The 27836-nt window shown below is 41.8% G+C and overlaps 1 protein-coding gene across 2 annotated transcripts in view; it reads right to left on the bottom strand.

The window, feature by feature from the left end:
• Positions 1-27622, bottom strand: part of raly (RALY heterogeneous nuclear ribonucleoprotein) — a 93237-nt gene extending 65615 nt beyond the window's left edge. For both annotated transcript variants that reach the window (XM_067505754.1, XM_067505755.1), the window contains exon 1: positions 27463-27622. The gene's annotated coding sequence lies outside the window, so the exon portion shown is untranslated. The remainder of the gene's footprint in view (positions 1-27462) is intronic.
• Positions 27623-27836: the final 214 nt, after the last annotated feature.

Raw genomic sequence — 27836 nt, 5'->3', positions numbered from 1 at the left:
TATCTGTGCCTTAGTTTATCAGTAGCCTCTGTTAGTTCTTTCTCTAACTTGTCCCCTGAGCCCGAGCTGTGTTTGTTTCTGGTGGTTCGGTTCCCCTCTTGTTTTCAAGTTAACTCCTTTCGTGTGCTGGTCCTGTTCATCATTTACATCTCTTTCAATAAAAGCCCCTTATTTTGCAAACCCTCGCTCTGTCACTTCTCTTGGGTCCATCCCTTAACCTAAACGTGACAATAACAGTATGTAGAATATGGTTTGGCATTGTATTGGTGTAATAATGTCAGGATGTATTGCTCCATGAACTGTACGTATCTCTCAGCATTAATAGTGCCAGGCTGTGTGCACTAAAGCGTTAACTCCGGATCACAGACATCGGCTTTTGAACGGTGCGCTAACAAGACGGATGTTCCCAGTCCTCTTAGGCCCCGAGGATGCAGCCTCCATGGTTCCACCAATGGTTCCTCCAACAGCAGCTTTCAACTTTGCCTCGGTTTATTTTAAACGAGCTCAGACTCAGAGAAAGCATCTGTGGTGTCTGGACCTTGTTTATATATGGTTGTTTCTAAGCGTTTTAACTTGCGTTCGCAACTGTGGATTGTGAATACCACTACAGAATCGTGTCGGTTTGTAATGGGCCAAAGATCATGGCCATGTGTTTTTCGTTGTTAGCCTTCTCTCTTTCTTTTACGTGTACGCGTGTAGCCAGGTTTTCTAATCGGCTTTTCTCTAACTGCAGGTGACAAAAGGCTCCAGTCAGGAACAAGCATCTGAGTGAAAGACTGAATGAAATAAAGAATACGATGCCGCCTCATTTTTAAAACAGCGTCCAACAGACACAAGGTGCCTTATAGAAATCTAAATAAGCGACTTTTCCTTTGATTCCGACAGTTCCCATTGTGAATTAGCAGCAGGCATCTCCCCTGTTTACTTTCCTTTTCCTTCCGACACACAAGCCCAGTGTTCCACGATTATCCGAGACATTTGACAATGTTTCTTTCAGAAAAAGTTTTCAGCCAGAAACGTTTTATACTTTTCTAGGTTCATCTGTAATTGGAATCCACTGAGAACTGATACAGCAAACACGACCAATGTTTCTTTGCACTGCCGGCACTAACATTACTGCAGTATTAAACTTTCAGCATCCATTCATTATTATCTATTGTTATTTATACAAGGAAAGGTTGGTCATCGCGGGGTCTCCCGGCTTAACATGCCTGCCTGAAGCTGGCAGTTCCCAGTACAACCACAGACTGTTTGGCTTGGTAAGCATCTCCACTGGAGATGTTTGGGGGTTTGGTGCCGAGCTCAAGGGCACCTGTGCAGTGATTAAGATGGAATAGTACATCAGTTTTCATGCTGATATCTTTGGTCCTCACGTGTATAACTACTACTACGACTGCCACTGCCACGCACTGTTGGTCCTACGAGGGGTCAAGGACAAATGACGTACACTGTGCTGTCCCTGAACACCTCAGAGGTGTGGCACACCAGAGCCTTCGGTTTCAACCAACTCCATGTTTCAAGCAGACGAAAGGTCATCAAAGGGTGAAACAGACTGCTAGTTAACAGCAACTGATGGCTGGATTCTGGGGACCTTTCCAAAGCTGAATATGTGACATAAATTTTAATGAAGCATGTTTCTGACTCCCGGCTCTCTAACCTCGACCAGGCTTAAGTGTCTACAAGCCAAGGCAGCATACGCACCCAAACACCACATCAAATATTAAGAGGCCTGAGCTGTTTGCTGCACAGAGGCCCCGGCACATAGGAGAGAGGTTCTGAGGCGGAAACTCACAGGACAGTTTTGGAAATTATTCGGGATTGTAGCAAAAAGCTTGGTTTCTATGTAACACTGATAAGAAAATAAACGTTGAGAGCAATTCTATGCTTTATCCCTTTGGTTTTCGAGGACACCTTTCGAGGTATGTGCTAAAATAAAAGGTATAATTTTCGTTTCTTCATATCTGGTCTCTTTATTTCTTCAATTGCTCTTTCTTCCATGAGCCCCCCCCCCCCCCCCCCCCCCCCCCACAACCTAATGGTATTTTCTTTTGTACGTAGCATCCTCTATTAACTCATCGTCAGTTTCTCATTATAGACTACATTTTCGCCTCCACACCTCTTCTGATCTCAAATCCATTCCTCTATCACATTCTCCATTTTCTCTCTCTCTCTCACACAGTTAACATCGTTCCCTATCGGTCCTAGAAACCTTTATAACACATATCATTTATTTCCTCTTGCTCCTGATGAGCATGCTACTAATGCTTGATCTTTTTTTTTTTTTTTCAATCAGCACGATAAGGGAATTTCCACAGCAATTTTGACGTCATCAGCATCAGGAGGGTTCACATCTGCCTGTTAACTTCATTTAATAGTCTTAATGTCCCCTAATGTCAAAATGTCCTGGAGGTGAAGGGCATCCGGCATAAAAATTGTGCCAAATCAACATTAAATGATCAATGATCTGCTGTGGCGACCCTGAACTCACGGGATAAGCCAAAAGAACAAAAAGAGAAATAAAAAATTTAAGAGATAAGTGGTGTCGTAGTCCACCCGCTCTGTTAAGGGATTGTTGTTCCAGGTTGACAAAGATGGTTTCAGAATGAAAAGACAATCTGCTCTGAGGACACAGATGTTCACATTCTGGCCGGAGACGATGGAATTCCAACATGTTATTTACACGTATTTATCCTAATGTTACACCTGCTCTGGAGTAAGTGCTTATGTTATGATCTCAGCAGCTTTACTTAGCTCCATGGCATCAGCTTTACCACGGTGACGGTGCATAAGATCTAGGTCCATTTCACTCTAACAGGATCCCCTAGTGGTGGGGGAGTGGATCACCAATGGTCTTTCTTTGCCTAGAGTTCATAGAAGAGCACATGTGAACGTAGACACAACTCTCCCGATAACCAGTGAAATCCTTCTCGCTTTGGTTGTGTTACCTACATTTTCTTTTGAATTACAATATTACAATATTACCAGATAATTTGCTTGTCTGAAATAAAGGAGTATCTTTATTGTTCATCATTGTTCATCAAAGTCAGTCTCTCCATTTATCCCATCACGTGGGAGCAGTGGGCCGAGCGTCTCTTCGAGGACACACCCGACTTCTGCATCACAGCCTGATGCTCTACAGGTTGCTGAACCTACACACTGTCCAGTGAGCTAAATAATTAGTGCTTTCTTAGGCAAAGCATTAACAATCCTCCGTCTATTGTAGCAACCAACTTAACACACCTCCATCAAATAAACATTAGTTACAGCAGATGGGAAACGTAGCAATACAAAAACGTCACAACCATCAAACGCTGTGCCGTGGATGCGAATAATGTAGGAACCACAACTTAACATGTCACAGCATCAGCTGATTATAATAAACGACTCTTAAAAAAAATTGGCAAAGGCAGAAGATGTGAACTGTGGCTCATCAGTTGTAATCGTACTAGGTTTTCCTTCATGTGTAAAGACAGAAGAAATGACTGACTTTGCAGTAGGAATGTGCCATTTTTTGGCCCCTCAATGAAGGTGATGAATCCGCAATCGCAGGTCCCACACTCAAAAGGAGGCACAATGTTAGATCGGCACATGGTGACAACGGGCCCCCAACAAAATACAGGGGGGAGGGGAACTGAAGAGCTACACATGGGCAAGATACAGAGGAAGCCGTGTGAAGCCATACAGGGGGAACGAAAAACACACGGAGCAGATATTAACAGAACCAGCGTTTTAAAAAGAATGAACTAACCAAAAGGTGGGATCGTGCAAAAACAACCAGGGACAGATCTTAAACAAACTGAAGATTACACACATACCAGAGCCAGTCTGATAAAACACAAAGCATAGAGCAGAAGTATGCACATCTCTAGAGGATATCATTTCCCTTTGTGCACGGAGTTCACAGTAAACCAACACCACCGTATAGCGTCTGCTTTTCCCAAAAGCTGCCGGTCTGCATGCAAGGTGCGTTCAGGGACGCTACGTCTGCGTTTCGGCCACGCGTCTCGCCCCACATAGATCACAAGCACAAGCAAGGTCAAAGGGTTTTCTGTATAAATCAAAGGCACACAAAGACAAAACATTTCCTTTTTCGGTTGTTTAAAGAAAAGCTCGAACTGATCATTTTGATCACAAAATACACACACACGCAGTAATATGTTAGAGATGAAAGCTATGCGTGTAATTATTTTCCCATTATTGAATATACTGCAGCTACCAGTGTGTGCATGTGTGTGTAAATCACTTAGCAATCAATCATGTCTGAGTGTTTCCTGGCTGTACACACACAAACACTGGCCGGCCGGAGGCAGTGTCTTCTACACACACTTAAGATGGACAGGACAGCTGGCAAGACAAAGTCACGCAGGTCTTTTTTTAATTCGTGAATGTGCAATTTGTAGATCTTTTTCAATTGATAATTCCGCCCTTGATTGCTGTAAAAGCTTTTATATTTACAGTAGCTATGTTCACTTGTGAGTGGGATGGTTTTCCAACAATGAAAAAAGCTTCTCCTCATGAAAGCTCTGACACGTTTTCAGATTTATTGGGTTGTATGTTGTTTATTGCCCAGCTGTTTTTTTATTCTTTCCAGTTGAGAAATGAAGTGAATGAATCTCAAGTTTTCTTACTGATGCTTCTTCATCAGCCAAGTCGACTTCCTGTACTGTATCTTTGACCCGTCCTTCAATTTTTTGTTTTCGATTTTGGATCCAGCTGGTTTATTGAAATGTTTCTTTCACCGTGATGTTGGAATTTAAAATTGTGGACTAAAGACAGATGTATATGTGAGAATGTGCAGACAAAGCAACATGTAAAGTGCCATTTACCATTTTCCCAATAAAAGCCCGAATTATATAATTTGCTCTTAAAACACGAGTCAAGCCACGTCAGACACATTCCCAGAAGAAAAACACTGACTTGCAAACTGCCAACAATCACCAGTAAACCTATATTCCAGTTTCTGTGATAGTCAAATGGTCGTATTGGCGTCTACATTCATGCTCATATTCACCACGTTTCAACGGCTTCTAAGCAGCCACATAGGCAACTCAAGCAGCATTGTGAGACTACATGTGACAGATGAGGAAAAAAAAATACCCAACTGAAAACAAGTGAAGAGAATCATTCTAAACACAAGGTGTTTGAAATCCAAGAATGATCAATGCAGCTTTAATGTGTGTACCAGCACTAATGCAATAAACCCAAACAGTGATTTTCCTGGTCTCCTCAGGTGACATCGACATTCTCTGCAGTTTAATATGATGCGACAGCAGGAAACTCTTGCCGCTTCGAGCCGAGCTCCCCGGCGCTGTCATCCGAGCAGCAACCCAGGCAGATACGAGCCGTCAGCAGCAGCATGCGGGCAGCAGCCTGCAAAGTCAACACGGGGATGCTGACAATGCATAGAGACAGCTCGTTAAGGGACCTGTCGTTAAAGTTGGGTTTCAAACCCGAAGAATACATCGGACTGATTAGTCAGAAATTACATTATACATGAAGGAACTGTCAAAGAATCGGACAAAACTTGAAGAGTTGAATAATTCTCAGTACTTGGAGCCTTTTCATTGAAACATTCCCTTATGTATTTCATTGCTGCAGCAAATACCCATAATACTTTGGTGCATTTGAGGCTTTTATTTTGTTAAATAATATGAGCCTCTAGCATCAGGACACTCTGTCATAGTTATTCAAGTCTACCTGCTACAGTGGTGAATGGCATTTTTCCATTTCTCATTTAATGTTTTGCAATGCGCTGTCTAACATGCTGCACCCTAATCTTTACGGCAATGATGCATTTGTACCCCAGAAAAAAATGAAATGGTTTGTCGGTGCAGCATGTGGCTCACATTGAATGATTGAACGTGCATTTTACCGACACCTGAAATTCAGTGGCCGTCGCTTCCGGTTCGGGCGTAAACTTGCGATTGTCCCGATTTGATTCCGAAACAATGCAGCACCCTGATGAGATTACTATGTTAATCCCTCTGCTGCTGCTGCTTGCGCTGACAAGTTGACAGACGTTCTGCTGCTGGTCGGGAGCGTCAGTGGCTCCGGGTGACAGTGTCAGCTGAATGACAAGTTAAATGTCAAAATGTAAATGTCCCGTGTTATTGTAGGTGGTCAGAAAGATTCAGATGAGTGTCAAAACAGGATGATAACTGTCAAAACTGTTGCCGGTCTCTCTACACACAAAACCGGACAGACTGGGACCAAAGTGAAAAGAGTTACAGACGCTTTAAAGCTGCAAAGCTACAGAATGTTTAGCCTGTTTTCTAATCACAATAGTCAAAAACGCTGCTTTGCCAGAATGGAAACAATGGTTCGGTTGAGAATTCATAGGGGATTTTGTTGCATTAATTGCTGCAATTGCAACATCACAAATCCCTGGAGGGGGGGGGCTGATAAATAAAAACATAAAATTATGTTTCTGTACAACTAGTACAGAAACATAATACATAGTACATTTTCCATTTTCGTTCCCCACATTATGTTTCCACATGCTGAGAATATGTTGGCGTGTAAAGTAAAAGGCGAGTTGGAAAGATATTGAACCTGAACATAATACAATGTTACAGAGCAACTTATTTATAGCCGCCATTTCCTTATTTTTTTGTCCAATCTTGCAGCAAAGTGTCCAGTTTTCTTTTCTGCCATAATACAGTATGTGATCCTGTCATTAAAGTATATCACGGTTGTGCTTAGGTATCGGGGCTGGTTAGGGTACGACAAAGACCGGGGGCTTAAACAAATCCACAATCTTTCTTTAACCCTAACGTCAGTGGTTTTCTTGCCTGAACATAACCAGACATCCAACTCGGAAATCAATCCCGTGTCTTTGGCTTGACGGGCCTGTGCTTTTTACACCTTCCTACAGAAGGCATGATTCCAAATTCCATTGTGATTTTGTATTTTAATCTGCTTAGGTTTTTTGATTAAATGTGACCCCCCCCTCTCTCCCCAGCCACTTACCTCAACTTTTCAAACCGAGCCTACACTTGCGTGAATCCTTACACACAAACACACACTTGATAAAGTGAAGCAGACAGTAATCAGATGCATCCAGAAAGGTCAAAGCCTTCACATTTCCATGGAGTCTTTCACTGCCTAAACACATTACTCAGTGGATTAAATTCAATAACCTCATTCCCACACAGATATGATTGAGCAATCCATATTAATACCACTCACATCATTATTACGACACCCACTTTCATGCGTGTTCATTATTCACAGCTTGTCAGTAGGTTGTGCTTCTGCATATTCACATAATCAGAGTTGCAGTGACCTCCAACTAATGCGCTGGAATTATCCTTGATGACCGAGAGATGAGGGGAATTATCGAGATACACGATAGCGACAAGGACAGCAGACCCCCACCTTCCCAGAAGCTACATGTAATCACTTTCAACTAGGTGTTATGGATTAAGACAGTGTTTCGTTAAAAAGCCTATAGTGAAACGTTGCAGGCATTTGTCCTAATTCGGCCTAAATCTAAAATATTACAACAGGATTTTACCGACTTAAATGTGTGAGTGCGTTTGCGTTCAAATATTTTTGACCTGACTATGTCAATTCATCATGCTGTGAGTTCTCTATTGAAAATCCTAACACCTTTGCTCCATGTGCATCCATGCCAGTCTTTGTTAATACAAGACAAAGCCAGGTGTGTCAAACGCACAACAAGGCCAAATTTGACCTGACACGAATCAAATAGATCCTTGTGCTGCCTTGTTTGACCTTTAGGTAAAGTCCATCCTCATATAATCTTGTTAGTGGGAGCTGCAGAACAGAACACAACCGGAGCAGAGATCCTCATGCACAGTTTTAAAAACTGTCAGAGCTGATCTGGACATCTGAAGTATAGCTTTAACTTGCATCGATCTATCTATATTCAACTATAATCTAAACATTAGAATATTTAAGCAACAGTTTCTTGGATGTTCTGAAAATCTACTGAACTGTGTCACTATTTTTGTTGGAAAAACAATTTTAGTTCAGTTAAATGTTTTACGACTAGTCCCGTTCGGATTGCAAAGCTCTTCCCTCGAAGGATAAAACCAAAGCTGCCATTAACACCAACGATTCTATCTAAAAACCATGTGTTGTTCTGTATGTGGCCCTGAGACAGACTGGGGACCCGTCCCGCCCGACATGTGTTTGGGTTCTGTCATTTCTGACAGTAGGTTAGTAGGTTTTCGATTTGAACCACTGGCATTACCAAGTTGTACATCCACTTTTTTAACAAATACTTTTGTTGAGGTTGTGTTGTGTGTTTACCACCTCTCACTTTGTTGAGGGACAGTAAACTTTCTTTTTGCATATCCTTCACTTATTGACCTTTGAGCAGAGCACTTGTGTATTTATTCCACTCATATAGTGCTGCAGGGGTGAAGGCTCGCAGAGTGAACCTAGAGGGCTGTGAAGTGTGGAAACCGTGTGAAAAGAACCTTCCTGAACATGGGTCACAGTTAAGGAATGAATACGGAAATGAGGCTGTGGGTTTTTCTATAATTTAGAGAAAACAAGCTTCGCTCCAAAAAACAAAAAAACATTTTGTTTACGTCAATATTCACTAATTGTCATTTTCGAATCAGGCACAGTGTGAAGAAACTATCAAAGCATTTCACCTTGTTTTCATTTTTGTTTTTTGGAATATTGTCAGCCGCAGCCGTTAGATTGGCCAAGTCTGGGCTTTTTTCAAAGAACAAACGTGAGAATGGTGAATGTAGAGAAGCCCAAGAGCTGATTCTGCCTCCTGAACTATAACGCAGCCACACGGAAATGCACTGCACTACAACCGGTATATTTTAGGAATAACAAAAGCCCTTTTTTTAAAAAAAAAAGGAGTTCGAAGGAGTTTGCTTTCAGGTATAAGCAGGTCTCTGCAAATCAAATCAACTCAGCCGTTTACATATACAGAGCAAGATAACACAACGAAGACACAGGCAGGAATCCTGAAACGCTTTCTGCAGGTGAGACATTGACTTCAAGTTCACTTTGAGCATGACAGTGAACTGTAATAAGTAATAACATTTTAGCTTTTCATAATGAAGCTCATTTTTGTGTTGCTTCTATTAGCACATCCTCAGTGCAACAAGGGTTTGCTCAAGGCAGATTCATGGGGTTTTTCCCTTCTCCACTAGGACTGTAGTCCAAACGATGCCTTACACTCCACGCATGCATCGCTGGTGTAGCAACACGGGGAATGGTGAAGAAAGAATTTAGGACTGTATTACGTAGAGAAGCAAGCTGCAGGCCAACTGCCGCGATGGGCTTGTGGCCCGGACTGTGCACACGCTGGGGCTAGGTCCACTCTTACTGGGAGGAAACGGATCCAAAGTAAAACTAATAAAAAGTGAGGAGACGTTATTGAAAGATGAAAAGCCATCAATATACTGTAAAGTCCAGCCTGTTTCTGCACCACTAATAATATGAGCTATTTGTGAAGTAAAAGGCAAAATATTCTTTTGGTGCATTATTGGTTGTTAAATGCCCCAGTTCCCAGAACCCCACAGCACTGATTGAATCAAAGAGCGTCTCCTTTAATGTAAATACTTTTGCAATGTGTGCCACACGGTCTGAAAGCTATTTCTCGGCTATTGTAAAGTGACAGTAAGGGTTTAGTTTTCATATCAAGTCAAAGGCTGTTGGTAAATGCCACAGAAGGAAATTCAATCTGCTTGGAGGTAAACGTTCCAGAATACCGAATGCACCTGTAGCTGCCTTGACACAAAGGGACAAAATGGAAAACAAAATATTCTTCTCCTTACAGCTAAAGGATGCGAGGCGCCGCGCAGCCACCTTGTATTTGACAGATAGGACGTTTGTGTTGCGTGACGACCGAGGAGCTTCTGAACGACAATAGGACGGAGAACAGGCTGCAGCCGGTTAAGGAGTCAGTGCCACATGCTCACAGGAAAGGTAGAAATGAAATAAATAAGAGAAGCAGGTGACACTTTAAATCATGAAAATGTCCGATGTTTTCTTATTATGTCACTTTTCTTTTTGCTTTTATGGTAAAACTTTACATCTGTCCAACAACAGATGAACAGAATAAGAAAAATATTTACAGAAACGATCATTTATATGCATTATATCTGAAACAATAAATAGCTAAATAAAACTCTTATTCTTTCAGATAGAACTACACGTTGTAAGTGTTTCTGCACTGAAACCATGTTTCTGAGCTTGAGATAAACAGTAAAATGTACTTATTCGCAGCTTTGATATTTCTGATTACTTAACCCCTCAACTTCACACAAGAAAGACACTTGAATATATGAAAGCGCATAAATGAGATGGTGTGAAACCAAAGCACTGGTTGTATTTGGAAAAAAGAAATACAAATGTACAAAGTTACACACTGCATCATGCTCTAATGTGCATTCAAAGCCATTTTGCAGATAGATTTGTGCATCTCTTTGGGGGTTGGACTGGACACTCAGACACTCTGGATCTTCTTGTCTGGCGTGTTCTTTTGTAACACACACACAAGCTTGCACATCAAACACATTCGAACAAAACATCATTCAACATTAAACATTCACAGAACCCACCACCCCCAGTGCTCTTTCAGTTTGGATTACAAGTGGCCCAAAGTATGAACGTCCTTAGAATCTCGTAGCCTGGATCCACAGCTTTGAATAATTACCCACATTTGTCTAGTAACCTGGAAAGCTTTGGCTGTGTACAGGTGGAAAGTGTGTCCTGCTGGCGATGTTTCTGGGTGTTGTGATGCAGCCGTTAGCTGAACAACTCTGCATCAGCACCACAGAGTCTGCAATTTTAACACACTGATACTGTAGGTCTGATGACAGCCGGCTAAATCCGACCCGTGAGAGGCGATTGTGGAAAATCATAATCACAGAGAGCAGGTGAAACTACTCCACGTCAGAAATATCCCGTAATGCTGCAGTCACTTCAAGTATTTGAAGTCCTGCGTCTCTGTTAAACACACACACACTGGCACATGCCTTCACATGAGTCCTGATCTTGCACGGCCGTCCTCCCTGTGTGTGGAGGTGAGCTCACGTCTGGATGTGCTCTGTGATTTGCGAGGCTCTTTTCAATGCAGGAGGCAGCAGGAGCAGATTAAACTATAATTCAGAGCTCTGGCCTGTGGCATGGCTCACAGATATGCATGAGGTATGGTGGCCACAAATGCACACATCAAACACCTGAAAGACACACACACACACACACACACACACACACACACACACACAAAGGCTGTACAGTCGACAAACTGCTGCTAAACTGAGCTAATTCAGTCTGAGGACTTTCTTTCTTGTCTTTTAAATTCACTGCCCCCCCCCCCCCCCCCCTCAACCCTCTCTTCCCCCCTTCTACCTCCCTCCTTACTTTCTCTCAACACACACACACTAATACAATGTATAAATCGTAGCTAAACTAAAATGCAGTGCAGGCAAGGATCAAATTAACAACTCAGCACTTCAGTGTAATCAGTCATAGATTAACATGGTGCACACACACACACAAACACACGCACAATAAAATTGATTTGTACTAAAAGGACGGCAGTGTCACTTAGGTGACAACAAACTCCTGGAAGATGCAGCACGTGCTGCAATTTGCCAGCATGAGACAACAGAAAACCAGGCTTCATCGTTTCATTTGTTTCTTTAGCAGGACAGCAGAGAAAACTAGTGCTTAGTCCAGAAGTTTGATCCAGACTGATATATCAAGAGCTATTTGATGGATTACTGTTACGTGTTTGATCAAATACGTACCAGAACATTGACTCATCGTTTTGATCGTGACTGCACTTACAGGAAGGAACAGTTGCTCCCACACATTACTTTTGCTTGTGACCAAATATCTGCAAAGGAGCCGACACTTCCATCAGTTTCAGCTCCAGTTTGCATTTAGAGTTTTTACTGAAACATGACAAAGTTCAAAAAAAAAAAAAAAGAGCAACATGTTGCCATGATACCATGTAGCTCAAAGCACCACATTTAGAACCTGGTCCTGACAGGAAGGACCTGTCTGGGTTTACACGCCTGAGTGCCGGCGTGGTTTAACCTCCAGGTACTGCAGTTTCCTCCCACACTCCCACATAAACATGCAGCTAATTGCTTGTAGGTGTCTTTTCTTTTCTCTCTCTTTCACCCAATGTCCGTCGTGTTTGGCTCCATCCCCTTGACGGCTGACATGCACACGCTTAAGTATCATCTCTAATTTTAAATTATCACCTATATGTGTCATCAATGAATCAAACAACAGCAGCCAGCAGGAAGTAAGAGCATAATTATGTAGTTACCCTGTCGCCAAAGTGTTCCACACTTTGTATTAGGATCAGATAGTTGCTGACAGAAGGACTCAGTGGACGTGGGCTGCTGCAACACACCTTCCACTTATGGTTTGGAAATATTTCAACTAGCTTTAAGATCTTTAAACTTCTATTTTTTCTTGTATTTTATGTTTGCATCTATCTGCTGGTTCACCTGCAGATTGTGTTTGACCCATGGTCTGTGTCACCAATGCTCACATTAACACTATAATGGATCATATGAGATTTTTAAAATTGCCTATTGTGTCTGTACTATTATAAGGGAAACACAAAATTTCAGCTAAATCAATGATGTATTCATCCGGCCGCCAGACTCTATACGCATCTTATTTGTTGGCACATTTGATCAAATGAACCTCATTCACCAATATCTTCCCCTATTTGTTTTAAGTAAAGGCCTAAGAAAAAACTATGTTGAACTGAATTTCTTTGCAGCCTTGTTCTTATGATGGATCCCGTCATTGCCGAGTTAAAAGCATGTTCTACTTGTTCCTACTTAGCATCACCCTGCCAGTGCCCCCAAAAGGGCGTGAGACTGCAGGGCTGTCAGTCAACCACAGAAAAATGAGCTGTCGTATTTATCACAAAAAAAAAACACAAAAAAGATGCATGGAGCACTTAAGCTTGGTCTGTGAACACTATCTGACCACTGTGTGATTTTAAATCTGTGGAAATAAGTCAAAACAACCGTGACCATGAGGTGTTTGCTCACCTCCCTTGTTAAGGACCTTCTCCACTGTTGTTCAGTTTGGCCGGGCGAGCAGCTCTTGGAAGAGTCCTGGTCTTGCCAAGCTTCTTCCATTTGAGAATGATGGAGACCACTATGCTCTTGGGAAACTGCAGTGCAGCAGATTTATTTATTTGTTTGTAACCTTCCCCTGTGTTGCAATAAGCCTGTGTCTGGCAGTTCTTTTGACTTCATGGCTTTTGCTCGGATACAGTCTGCACTGTCAATTTAATTTACCACAGATGGACTCTAGTGAAGGTATAGAAACATCTCAGCAACGATCAAGGGAAATGGGAGGCACCCGAGCTAAAGTGTTGTTGCAAAGAGTGAATTCTTAAGCAAACGTGATATTTCCATTTTCAGCCATTAGCATTTATTTTGTCATTATTGGGCTACTGGGCAAAAAAAAAAAAAAAAAAAAAAAGGAACACAAGATTTGAAAAAGCGAAGGGGACCTGAAAACTTTCTTCCACATCATCACACATCATGATGATGATAAAGTTTAGCATCAGCTGCAGAAACTTAGTGCATCTGTGTCTTTGCTCTTTTCCCCAGTTTGCAGCCTTCCTACTGTATAAAACCCTTTTGTGGATGCTGCTCCACTGAGCCTCCTTAGGGGGAAAAAAAAAGATTATTCATTCATTCTGAGCAAAGAGAGAGAGAGAGAGGGAGAGAGGGAGAGATTGAACAGTCCTTAATTTTGCTGACCAGCAAATTTCCACTAGGGGAATTGGGAAAGCAATACTTCTCAAAATTAAAGCGAAAAATCTTTAGATATTTTTTGATTTGATGAATGTATGACAGTCCCTTCCCAGAGGTATCAGTTTAATTTCCCGAGAATCCATTTATTCTCCACTGAGCAGCCTGAAAGGGCAGCAGATCTTATCCGGCTTCTACCACTGAGGACTAGTGAAGTATGAACTGTGACCGTTTCCCAGTTGCTGCTAAAGGAGGCACCTGTTTGTGGAGTGGAACAAACAGCATCCACTGCCAGTTCTGTGCACAAACGTGTAGCATGGTTTGACTTGACAGTCAGGAAGTTTTATGCAAAACACTATGAATAATGCGATATGTATCTCAATTCATGGGCAAAAATGTTGAACATTAGGATACAGAAGGATTCAGGGCTGATTTTTATTTCACTTCTATTTAAAATACAGTTTAAAGTGTCTGTGTTTTGCAGTAATTGAACCAAGTGCATTTACCTAAGTGCCACACGTCACTGCAGTATATGAAGTAGTAATATTTATTAGACAGCTTTAGTTACTTTTCAAATGCACGTTTTTCATACAAAATATCAGCTAATTATGAAGAATTATTATGACTGCAGATTAATCACACTCAAGTACTTAAAGTAGTTTGCAAATGCAATACGAATACCACATATCTGAAATGGACTATTCTACAATAAGCAATAATTATTTTCTTTTTAAGTCTCTCTCTCTCTCTCTCTCTCTCTCTCTCTCTCTCTATATATATATATATATATATATATATATATATATGCTCTTTCGGTGTCATGGTGTGGATTTTACTGTTGCATGGTCTGTGCACAAACAGGATGACTCTTCTCTCATCCTGTTCTCCTGATGTGCTCCGATAAAATCCACTTAACACTTGAGAAAACTTCAGAACTAACTAGTAAAGCTGCAATAGTTTAAATTCTCTGAAAGGTTAGAAGTATTAGGATCAAGTGTGTAACTGTGTTGAGCCTTGGATTGAACTACTTCAAACGTGCCGACGGAAAACACAGCCGTGGCTTTGAAAAACAGGTGACTGCATTAAAACCAACTCCCATTTTCTCCTAGTTATGTGCTTCGGGTTCCTTGTGTTTAAGGAGGGAAGGCGTGTTGGGTTTGGTTGGAGAGGCTCATTTCTGCTGCTTAAGGTAAAACCAGCATTTTTAGGAGACTGGATGTGAACTGCACCTTGACCCCCTTTCTGTTCGACAGTATTCTGCCGTTATTGGCCGTTATTATATAAATATATATATAGCTGAGCCCTGTGTCTCATGAACACTACATCTATATGCAGTACAAGCAAATATACTTTGAAGGGAGTATTACTGTTACTGTATTATATTTTCCATTAAGGATAATGAGGTTGCAAATCTTAAATACATTGACACTGAATACATAAGTAAAATGCAGTGTATAATTCACTTGGTTTGGGTTTGGAATCGTCAGTTTTTTACGGAAAGTGTCAACGAAGAGTTGGGACACAACTCTATATATTTAACCAAAACCAACATTTTTTCCTAACTCGCAACAAACTGTCTGATCCACTGACGGCTAGTATTGATTTTCATACGCAAAGCCGACTGATCGATGGGCTTGTCAGCGTTGAAGGAGCTCAGAGACGCACTACCTGTGGTCATGTGACACTTTTGTGGAGATGGATTAAAGGCTTCACGCAGACACAAAGTTGGTCCTGACAGAGGGACCTATCCAACAAATGGGAAGCTGGACAGGTTCCAGACACAGTTGGTGGCTGAGAGGAATCGGTTTTTAGGACGAATGAGTGGATCCCTATAGGTGCAGGAAACGGGAGCCAAAGCATTTGGCGGAGGTCGAGCTCTGGGCTTTATGGGATAAGATGCATCACTAACACGGCAAAGCGTGGAAGAACACAGGCAACCAGAGAAATGGTTAATCATCACCACTAACCACCAGACTTTTGCTCCTCCCTTAATGAGCCAATATTAGTCAGCACACTTAGACGTCCCGGGAAGTTTGACTCAAAAATCGCATCTGCACTGTCAGTCAAACTGTGTGTGGGTGGGAATTAAGTTGGCTGTTTAGACACTGAAGCTAAAAGTTCACTGCATAACATAGTTATGTTCCATTATGTAAAACATTTCCAGTGCAAATAATTAGTTGGGGCTTAGATGTAATTTCACTATTTCTATGTCATTGCAAACTGTTTCAATACTGTCAATCATCATTAACTCGTTAAATTAAGTTATTAAGTCTAATAAAAGTATAAATCTACTTGCATTTCAATGACGATCTCGGTGGCTCAAATCATGTGGAACAACTGTGTTTCCAGCTAATTAGTTTATCTAAAGAAACAACACGACAGATACTGAGTGTAAACACTGATAAATGGAAATAAGCCAAAGACGCGCAAACACACTCACACACACACAAATGATCTGCTTATGCAATGGAGGCCAACTTTAGAGGAAGGGTCACATTAATTAGCTGACAGGTAACGAAGACGATCATGTGTGTCCTCCGCTCTGTCACTCGCCTGCTGTCGGCCAATCAGAAGCTTGGCCAACATGTTCAGCTGTATAGTAAACCTGTTTAATTCATCCAGTGTTGTTGAGATTTTTCTGAATCCAGCCCATGTTCCTGTCTCAGCCTGTTCAGAAACTCAACGGACAACTTCCCCCTTTTTTTCCACCAATTTTGGCTTTTGGGTGTAAATGTGCGTTAGCGCGTTTGAACATCCCTCTGCCTTCTCCGTAATAAAGTATTTCTCAGCTTCTAGCTGAGAAGCTCCTCCAGGAGGATCCACTCCCCAGCGTTACCACGCTCCACCCAAAGGCTCCGATTTTGTTCATCACACCAGCTCTTTAGCAAACGTACTGCTGCTTCTAACTTTTGCTGTCTCTTCTCCATCTTCCCTGCCTTCATTCTCGGTTTCTTCACACTTCATCCAAGTCCCATTGCTTCCTGTATTTTTTCTCTCAAATGTTCTTTTAATCAAACCATCTCCGTCATTCTGTCTTCTATTCTCATGTCTCAAAGTGTTTTGTTATTTGTGTGTTACGTAGAAAGTTCAGAAATCCATTAGAGAAGTTCACATGGTTTGAGCAGCAAGTGTTTTTGTCTACAATTATCTGTACATAAGGCTGTATCCTGTTAAACTATGCTTGATTAAACGCTGTGACATCACAGACAGTTTGGACGGATGCTGTTAATGGTTGTGGGCCCAACTATTGTTAAGCAACACTTCAAACAGGCTCAGCTCCCTCACAAATGTTTCTGATATGAACATTCGACACTATCATCGATCACTTCATATGAAGCGGCTGTGGCTCCGTTGGTCGGGCAGTTGTCCATGAACCACAGGGTTCAGTGGCTACAAGTCAAAGTTTCCCTGGGCAAGACACTGAATCCCCACGCTGTCCCTAGTGTCTGCTGCTTAGTTTTAAGTCGCTTTGGACAAAAATGTCCGCTAATTAATTGTAAATGTAGTCGTCGTAATGATTTTCTCCAAATCTAGATGTCATTCAAAGACAAACTGAGCTTTACCGATCTCTGGGTCATACAAATTTGCCCCCTAAAACATCAGAACGATCAGACCCTCCACCCCTTTTTGAATACTGGTCATATCTCCTCTCAAATAGTGCAACGCCCTGCTGACAGGGCTTCAGCAGCACAAGATGATCCACAACTACTGAACTTTTCCACACCTCCCAATACACCTAAACAAAAAAGAGAGAAAAAAAGCTTTCTGTCTTATTTTGCACTTGCATCTCATTTCTTCTCAGACATTTTGTTTTCTTGATGATCATTTTGTGGTCTGTCCATCCCCTCAGCCTCCCTCCATCCTAACGCATACGTTTCTCTCTACATACTACATCAAAAGACTTCCTCCTTTGTTCGTCTCATAATTACTACAGCCCGTAGGTCACGTAACAATACAAGTGGGTCACAGTACACTGCTAACAGTCAGTCTTCTTCTGTTACTTGCTTACCAGCTGAGTAATGACTGACCTTTATAAACCTGACATTTCCCACCATTATGATGGAGATACAGTAGGTTGATTCTAAGGATATCTGCAGCTGGTCTCTGCAGCAGCCCAACACTCTCCTTTTGTGCAAAATTGTTGACTTTAGTTCAAATCTACGTTGCTGTGAGGACACTCACAGCAACATAAGCAACAAAGTTCTATCAAAGAGTCCGGATTTTTCAAACGTCATAGTGCTACTCCCATTGGCTTTTAAAGAATTTTGGAAAAAAAATGGAAAATCAAACACCCCATAACTATCCGACCGTAGTAAAATTCCCATGGTTTTTGTCGAAGCATTTCGGTTCCCTTCAGTTTTTCGGATAGCAGATTGAACCGGAGGAAAGATTTTCCGACTCACTAAAGGTTTGAAAAGACTGTGAGATGCTCCTTAGATGAATGACTGCCACCTCAACAAAATTAGACTTTAAAATTAATATTCACAAACATTAAATTCAATAAATATTAGAAATATGAAGGTACAGCACAAACAGATAGAAAGTCGATTATGAGGAGTGGGGAAGCAGGAGAAGTACATTCCTTCTGCTGAATCAGGGAGGGGTTTCCAAATGTCAGGACTCCTGACTGCACACACACACACACACACACACAGCTTTGGATGTAGCAAAAATGAGAGCAGAGGCAATTTGCATTAATCAGATTAAACTTGAAAATTTTGGCAAAACCAAGAAGATAATGAGACCTGAGGAGAATGGAAGGGGAGAGACGCTGACAGAGATAGTGAATGCAAGGACGAAGACAGACGAGTCAGGTTTGTCCATTACTCAGTAAACAACCAGCCAAGTGCATCAACAGTCAGTCAGCTGCACAAACGCATATTCATGAGCTCAAGGGAAAAGAGAAAGAAAACAGCATTGTTAAAAAAGGACACAGTGTCTTTTCTGGTGTAGCGTCATCGTTCGTTATCAGGCAGCTGACAGCAAAACATCCAGTGTCAGAGCACCTTCAATGCAGCACGGAGCAGCTGCGAAACGGTCCCTGCTTTCAACGTCCTCGTGATTTACCTTCACTGACAACATGAAGTAACATTTCTGCATCTCTGTTAACTTCGCTGTTCATTTCAAGTGCAATGAATAAACTGAAAGTGATTAATAGCAGGGGAAACAACAAGTAGCTTATATCCAGAGTTTGCATGTTTTGACATAGTAAAGTATTGTTCATATATGAAATAATATTGTTTTGATAAAGGTTCAAACTCATGACACCGAGCTCCAATAACAACTCTGTTATGTAGACAGTTACCAATATGAAATAAGGGAAAATTATATTATATGAATTAATTTTAAAACTAATATTAAAAATTCTTCTCAGTGTCAGAAATGAAAAGAATCCATCCTTTGCAGGGATAATCTGCCTTGTTGCAACAGCTGGAAAATTCTACTGTGACAAAATGTATGAAACCACCTTAAATGTACCTAATAAGAAAATGTTATGCATCATCTGAGCTTCAGATTTGTGCTGGAAATTCTACAGCAGGCACCAACCGCCTCGTCACTCTGGCAGGGGGGGCGGCACCCGTGTTGGCTAATCAGATTTTGCGTGTGGTCAGTGCATAGTTAACATTCTCTGCACTTCAATTAACTTTCAAATCGTGTGTGTGTTTCACCTCAACCCCCTCTGGGGGTCTATAGGGGTTAAGGTGCTGACAAAGATTCCCGACGTCCCTGATTCGCATGCATCCCGGGTGCCTTGTCCCCAGTGTCTCTCTCTCTCTCTCCTCCTGTCAACGTTCTACTCCAGGTGTCTAAGCATTAAATTCAGAGTTTGTTTTGGCCGTTTCATGTTTATAGGGACGTCGAAACGCCGTCTTGTTGCTGCAGCAGAACTGATGAGTCACAAGAGGGAAATTCAAACGAGGTAAATGTCTCGTGGGATTTTATTTCATCCCAGGATCGGATCCCTCGAATCACATCAAACACTAATTTACCTGACAATGTTGTGACAATATTAGTTTCAGATCTAGTTTCTGATTTTGTCTACATTACGGTCTGACAACGAGTTCCTGCTTTTGCCATAAAACAACAAGAGGAGACACGGACTGTCATACTGCTCATGTTACTGTGAAAGACAGAGCCTGTTGCCCAGATATCAAACTGTTGGCAGCAGGGCTCCGTCCATACGATATGGCCTGAGAGTTCTCACACGTGATTTTGATCACCGTCTATATTCCTCCCTCCGTCTTCACAGATGTGATATCATATACTATGTCGCAGTCGCTGACTTTAATCCTCACACAGTATGTGGATTGTCACACCAGGGGGGGAGAAGACACTGGACCTGAGGCCTGCAGCTCCTCCGCCCTTCTGCCCACTGGGCAGGTCTGACCACAACCGAATCCACCTCCACCTGTGTACAAGACCCTGGTTCAAAGGCAGCCTCCCCCACTACCAAAACATGATCTGAGAGGGGCCACAAATGCCCTGCAGGGATGTTTTGAGGCCACATATTGGAAAAGACTCTGTGAGACACATGGTGAGGACATTGAAGGACTGACAGGCTGCATTCTAGATTGCATCAACCTCTGTGTTGACATCTGTGGACCAACAAAAACTGTCCGCCGCTTCTTAAACAACAAGCCATAAGTCACCAAAGATACAAAATAATCCTGAATAAGAAGAAGGCAGGTGCAGGTTGAACAGAGGCTCCAACAGAAGGACACCAGATCAGTCTGGAGTGGCATGAAAAGCATCACTGGATACTAGACCAGCAGCCAGAGGACAGAGGGGAGTGTGGACAGAGCTAATGGTTGCAACACCTTTTACAATAGATTTGACGTGGCTCATTTCCAGCCCTGCATCTCGCCCCTGCATGACAGATGTGTGTGTTTTTAGTAATCATCAGGATGTGACAGCATTAAAAACATTCACTTCATATGTTCCACGTTTTTTAACCACGTTAAACAGGTTCTTGGTGTTTATCTGCCTGCTATTCTGCTGCTTTAAACTGTGCTCGGATTCATTTTGATTATATATGCAGCACTTTCTTAAAACACTCTTTTTGTTCCAAATTGCAGCGCACGTTTTGGACAGTCATCCGCTGTGAATTGCTCCAGCTTTCGGTAAAACCACAAACGGCTTTTACAATCAGAAAAATTGACGAGTTTGTTTTTTTTTTTGTATTCCTCAGATTGCTGCGAGCGGCTGAAATGCTGGTGGGCAAAATCAGCAAAACAGATTAAATGTGTCAGTCAGTGGCAGATTTTAAATATTGCGTAGTTGGGTAGTTTATCTTTGAAACAATAACTCCACACTGACTCCAGATGCACATCTTTGTTGCAGGCTCTAATCATTCCGAGGTTTGTGGTCAGAATTTTCTGTGTATGTGTTTGGTTCTGACATGCTGATTGACTTTCTGGGACTAATTGAATGGTTGAATGGCTCCTATTTAGATACTTAGATCATGACATACAGGCAAGGGTGGTTTTAAAACACAAACTTTTCTGAGTCTTTTTAGACAAAATAAGGAGTTTGTTTTGCTTTTGGCAGGCTATGGGAGCCCAAGGCCTAAAGGTAAACAGGTAAAATGCTGTGGCACTGGATTCCTGTAGACATGAATCTGCTTTCTTTCATTTATGTTTTCATTAGTTTGTCATCTCCCCGAAAAATAAAAATTGTTCCAATTCTTTAGCTTAGAATTAGCCTTTTACAGAGGTGGTCAGAAACTATTTACTCCAACGCTGTGCTTAGGTACAGTTTTACAGTCCCTGTACTTTTAAACTACTTTTACTCTACAAGTGTAGTTACAAGTTACTTCTTTCAAAATCTGATTAAGGAATAAATCATGTTGTATTGTTATGGATTATTATTAAAATAAGCTTGAATATTACCAATGTTTGGCTCCAAAGTAACTTTTTCATTAATTACCATAACTTTTCTTTGCCATATCTTTACCTTTACAGCTGGTCTGGATGAAACTTCAACATTTATATAATAATACTGTCTATAATAAATTGCTTTCTTAGTGGAGTACTTCTTCCTCTTCTAAGATTTTGACCATGCACTTTTTTACTACTACTTTTAGAAAAGATTGTACTTGTGTAGTTAGATCCCCCTGCACTGAATGTGCCCCTCTTTGATGGATAGCACCATGTTGTGCCACCATGTTTGTACGGTTGCCTCAAATGCACAATTTAACACTGGTTCTAGAGGGAATTTTACATTTTACTTTTTCAGAGGAAGCTTGAATTTTGCCACAATTCTGTGTCCAGAAACAATTTTTCTTTACTGAACCAGTCTGAAACTTACTGGTCTTTTTTCAGTAACAGCCACAAACATAATGCACGTGTACGGTGATAAAAAGACTGATCAGCACCTCAAATCAGTTTGACTGATGCGAAGTAACACATAGGAAAACAAACAGTGACGAGGTAAAGGGCAAACATATGGCACTGACATTACAGGGGTCCCTTCAGTCATTAGAAATTGTTAGCAAATCATTTGTTTTAAAGATGGTATAAAGGTCCATTAACTGGATACATCATAGCTCATGTCAGGAGCTTTAAAACTCAACCTTCCCCATATAGTAATTTACCACGTCCCACAGGTACAGTGACAAACCGTGACACTTTGAGTATGTTCAACCCACCTCTACTTTCGAGTGTTTATGCAGGATAACTTTTATTACCACGGGAAAAATTGATTTGCAGAAGGGGAGCTCGCATGCATAAAGGAAAAAAATGAGCTGAGTTACTGTACACACAGCATTCTTGTGTCTTCCTTCATGCATTTACAATGTAGACACTGTATAAACGCAACAAAAACGAGTCCGTTCTTTGCAAAAACTGAAAGAGATTGTTTTTTTTTCATATAACACACTGTTCTGTGTTCGGGCGAAGCACAAAAGTTGCATCATCGCACAATGCGGCCTTCATAACCTGACCGTTTTTACTATCAACCCTGTGAAGCCCATTAATGCCATTCACTGCTTCATTCTAACAACCCTGCATTGTAAAAAAAAATAAAGGAATAGGACCTGGTGGGAATAGGTGGGACAATGTAGTTTCGGGTATTGGCGAGATGACGAAATACAATTCTTTATGATTCTTTCCTCCGTCTTGCCGCCATCAAGCACATTACTTCTTGTTAGCGAGTAAAGCAATGTGTATCGTAGAACGCATCAAAAAACACAAAAACAGCTTTGTGAAGCTCGATTCTAACAAAAATCTGCACCTCGGCCCTGTGGGCTCAACATAAAAGGGACAACATGTGAAACCACGTCTACAGTTTTCTAATGAAAATCATTTGGGAAGCAAATGAAAGGTTTTAACCTCAAGCAGAGATGTACAGTCTCCACAAAAACTAAGATACAATGGAAAAAAGTCAAATCTCCCACTGAAATCTTAACCTGATCTTAGGAAGTACACCGACCTGTCTGACATGGACAAAAATATAGTTATCATAATATAATATTAATTGTTCACCTTGTTCTCACTGAATGTAACGTAACAAACAGCTTTTAATTTGAAATGCAAAGAGTGTCTTCAGTCCCAGTCCTTCGTAAATCCAACATGTGTTAACGATGTAGACTCTTTTAAGCAATCTGCAAACAGCCTTGCTACAAAAGAAACATCCACTAAAAACCTAAAAAAGCCTTATAAAAGTAAAACTGTTCTCTATAACCTAGAATCCACTTTAACATCACTGGCTTGCACAAGCACAACATTGCAGAAAACACCAAAATCAACGAGCTTCTACATGTGACATCCGAGTGCAGCAACATCGCATTCATTATCACAACAGAGGCAATAAATTATTAATATGACCACGTGTAAACCTCAGTCTTTATTTTTTCACTTTTCACCCATTTAGTGCTGCAGTCTGGACACAAGCAGTAGTGAAATGACGCGAGCAGCATTTGCCGACAGGCCGCTCAGCTGCAAGTCTGCAGGTGCCGTCGCATGCGCCGTCACACGCCGAGCTGACGGTCAGCTGACGGTCAGCGTCGGGGGGCGTCGGTCACCACAGTTGTTACAGTGTGTGGCGCCGTTGATTTGGGCCACTGTCGACAGTTTTTTTTAGCCTAGTCAGCATGTTCAATCATCTGCGGCCCCCATCAATAAGAGAGACGCACTTTGTCGGCTGTTTAGCGTGGCGAGAATCAGTGCACGAGAAGAGAACCAGAGGAAATAAAGCAACGACTGGACCCGGTTTTTCATCCGAACTTACAAGTATATTTTTGTAATGACGTGTGCAACTGTACCCAAGAAACTAAAACCATCTATGAGGAAGAAGGCTGGTGTAAAATGTTGAGCAAACACCGCTGTGTATCCAGACTCCTATAGGTCTTTAGCTGAATAACAGACTAGAGTCTTAAAGCACCTTTTGGATATTACAGTGAAAATCCACCTCTACATTTAATCCCCATCTTGCCTAAGGATACACCTGGCGCATGGGCCGGGATCGGATCCTGCGGTCTTCGGCACCCCACCATGATGCTCCACCCATTGAGCCACTAGGCCACAAAGCTCACAGCACCTGTCATTCTCAGGCTGAAGCTCCTCAGCTTCCGAGATCAGATGACCTCACGCATGGTCAGGCTGCTACAATCACGACTTCCACTTCCTGCTGGTGGAGTTACTTCCTCTTATGCAGGGGCAGAACATACGTTCTGCTCGGCCTTGACTCCGTCTCTTAAAGCTCTGTTCTACCAACTCCCGGTGGATGTATCTGCTTTTTGTTTTTGCTAAACGCTTCACTGTGCTCAGTATCTGCTGCTGCTGCTGCTGCTGCTGAGCAGGTGGTGCAGTTTTTAAACCTTTGACACTGAAACAGCTGCTGTGGCTGAAAGTGGCACGATGAGATTGTTGAGCATGAACTGGCAAACGTGTGGGACACACAGCAAAAGAAAATGCTCATCTACATTATTATTGGGACATTCACAGCCAGATGAGAATACGTAGATGTTTAAATGTATTCTTCATAGAGATTAATGGGGGGGAGATGAATCCACTATCTTCTCAGTGAAGGTCTCACCAGCCACAGTTAAACACTACGAAAGACCATGAGTATTTAAAAAAAAACCAACAATTAGCATTGCATTTAACAGTGTTAGTGTTGCAAATTAAATGGTTAAATCACATGTTTGCAATGCACCTCAAACATTTTATAATTAGCCTTCAAATGATATAAAAAAAACCGACTTCCTTCTGACCAGAGCCCCGACTTGAAGGACAGACAGACTGAGCCATACGTAGTGCCGTTAACAAACACACCAGGATCATAAATCTACTTATTCATGCTGTTGGAGAAGAAGATGAAACACTTTCACAGTCGAGCCACAAACACACAGCAGCAGTCAGCAGCCTCCCTGATCTTATCCTGCAGACTCGGTTCTTCTCCCGAGCTTCACATTCCTGCCTGGAGCTGGATCTCGCAGCACAACTCCACACACCACGGTGCATGTCAGACCATGAACACTTGCAAACACACACACACACACTTTTCTGCCTTTACCTTCATTTCTCATGTGCCAAGATCATTTGAGTGTGAAGATTTAATTTATCTGCAAACCTGTCGTTCATGAAGCTCTGCCTGTGACTTTAAATCGGATGCTTTTGTGTGGAGGACGTGGATTTTGATCCCAGCGGTGGGTGAACTTTCTGCTGTGTCTTGAAACTTTCACGGGTCTCCACATTTCATCCATTTCAACCAGGAACCTACATACAGTATTTCACCTCAAATGCAAGCAGTTTAAGGAAGTGATTCCTCCATATTACTCATTAAGTGCTGATGATGCAAAAGACTCCACTTTGACATCACATTTAAAAAAACACACACACACAACACACAAACCAAAACAGGAGCTCGCTGCTCGAAATGACCCATTTAATTTGCAAAATGCAACACAACTTGCAGTCAAGCTTTTACACTCTTTCAATCAGTCACTACACAATAGACATCAAAATACAAAATAATAACTCAACCGAATCAATATCCCTTAATGGTTTTACTAGAGATAACAAAGCATTTGTACTCTATTCCTTCTTTAGTGAAAAAGAAAATTCACCTGAAAATGATTTTTTGAATTTTTTTTCCCATTGTTTTTCCGTCTTGTTCAAGCAGAACAACTGATTGTGTTTACAAAGCTAAAATACTGAAATGTAAGAAGAAATCACATTAAACTTATGGGTGGAAATTTCCAAAATATTGCAAACGAAGACATGAACTTTTACCTTTAGTCCATTGGCCGCTTGTTTTTATCCACAACTACGCTAAGACGGAAATGATGAAGATCACATGGATCCCAGTTTCTTTTGAACTTGCTTCTTTTGGTTCTAGTTTGGACAGTACATGTACATAACTGCCCTTAAACTTCCCTCTCACTTCCCACTATATTAAAATATCTCTCCTCGCTGAAAAAAAAAACGCCTCTAAATGACATCACTTGGAGGAACCTTCAGTTCGGATTATGTTTTCTCGCTGCTCACACTATGGAGCTTGTGATCATGGTCAACCTGCTTCTTCAGAGCTCCTCCAGATGACATCATCTGAACTCTTAATGATGAAAAACTCCTCCTGATGACATCACCCGGAGGAGTTTTTCAGCTAGAAGCGGAGAAATATTTAATATAAGGAAGTCTGAGGAAAGTTTACATGCATTAATGTTCACTAACACCCTAAACTAGCAAATTGAAAGTGAAGCCCTTCAAACACATTTCAGAAAAACTGTAAATGCAGGTTTTTGTTAACTTTGTAAATGAATAACACATACAAATGAAGGGCTTTTCCTAATATCCCTCCTGCTTTATGCTTAATATTAATCTTTGCCTGCTACAGCTTCAACGATTTAACAACTGAGGCAGATCCGGAGTTTTGGTGGCCATGCAAACGCCAGTACAAATCCTGATCCTCACCACGTTCCGACAGAAGGTTTGCAAGATGCCAAGAACGAAAAAAAAAAAAAACCAACAAGCACCGACGGTTCACATCAGATTTGCAGTAGGGACATGACAGAGTAACAAACCAGAACTGTCAGCTCCTCCTTGTCTGATTCAACGGGGATCAAAGTGAAACAAGCTGCTGAAATGTGAGTGTGTCCCCAAACACACATTCACGCAGCAGTAATGACAAAAGACTCACAGCCACTGTTTGAAAAAACTGTCCCAACAGAAACATGTGCAGTTCCATAAATGACAAACAGTCAGTGCAACACCTGTTATCATCACCATCACCACCAGCAGCATCATGATCCCGGCTGCGTTGTGCCATGCTGCATGCATAACATTCAAGTTTTAGTCAATGTTAAATCCCATTGTGCTTTATTAAAAAATATTAAAAAAATAAAAATAAAAAAAATAATAATGAATAATCAAAATGCAGGATTAAGATGAAAGAGGAGAAACAGAAGGATAAAGTCCAAGGAATTGAAAATACATTTTGCAAGATGAGAGAAAAGAGGCATGAAAAGAGGGGGGGGGGGGGTCAGAAAATAGCACAAAAAGAAAGGAAATAATCTCGAAATACTGAAGATGGTTTTCCTTCTATCATAAATAGTGCATTGATGGAGGTTTTGGTCGAGCAGGTAAAGCAGCGTGTAAAAGCTCCGGTAAAGACTCGCAGAAACAGACAAATCCAACCAGCTGCTGACATTCAGTAAAACCCCCCCAAAAACTAAAAAAAAACACATTAAGAAAGAACGAAAGACGAAGAAGAAGCGAGGACCTACCAAGGCGGGGTGTGGTGGGAGGGGGGATGGGGGTGGGGGATGGTTAAAAACGATCAGAGACACCGAAGCGAGAGGAGGAGAGCGGGCAGCGAGCAGGCACTGAGGCTCAGCGTGCGCTCGGTTACCGGGCTGAAGCTCCGACTGCGCGCCGGCCAGTGAGGCGGGGATGAACCGCAACACAAGCGATCTGGAGCGAACCATTGAGAGCTGGGAGCAAGGGGGGGTGTTTGGGGGTGGGTGGGTGGGCGTCGTAGCAGTTTGGTAGCAACCGGGAGCTCTGTGCGTAATTTGGCACCTTGCTCGAAGCGCACTGACAGACACCGGCAGACTCTTAAAGGGACATCCCAGTTTTACCCAGAACGTTTCTGGGTAAA

The sequence above is a fragment of the Channa argus genome, chromosome 5 (assembly GCF_033026475.1).
Source record: "Channa argus isolate prfri chromosome 5, Channa argus male v1.0, whole genome shotgun sequence".
Lineage (NCBI taxonomy): Eukaryota > Metazoa > Chordata > Actinopteri > Anabantiformes > Channidae > Channa > Channa argus.
Note: the sequence above shows the minus strand (reverse complement) of the source record. Positions and strands in the feature narration are given on the sequence as shown.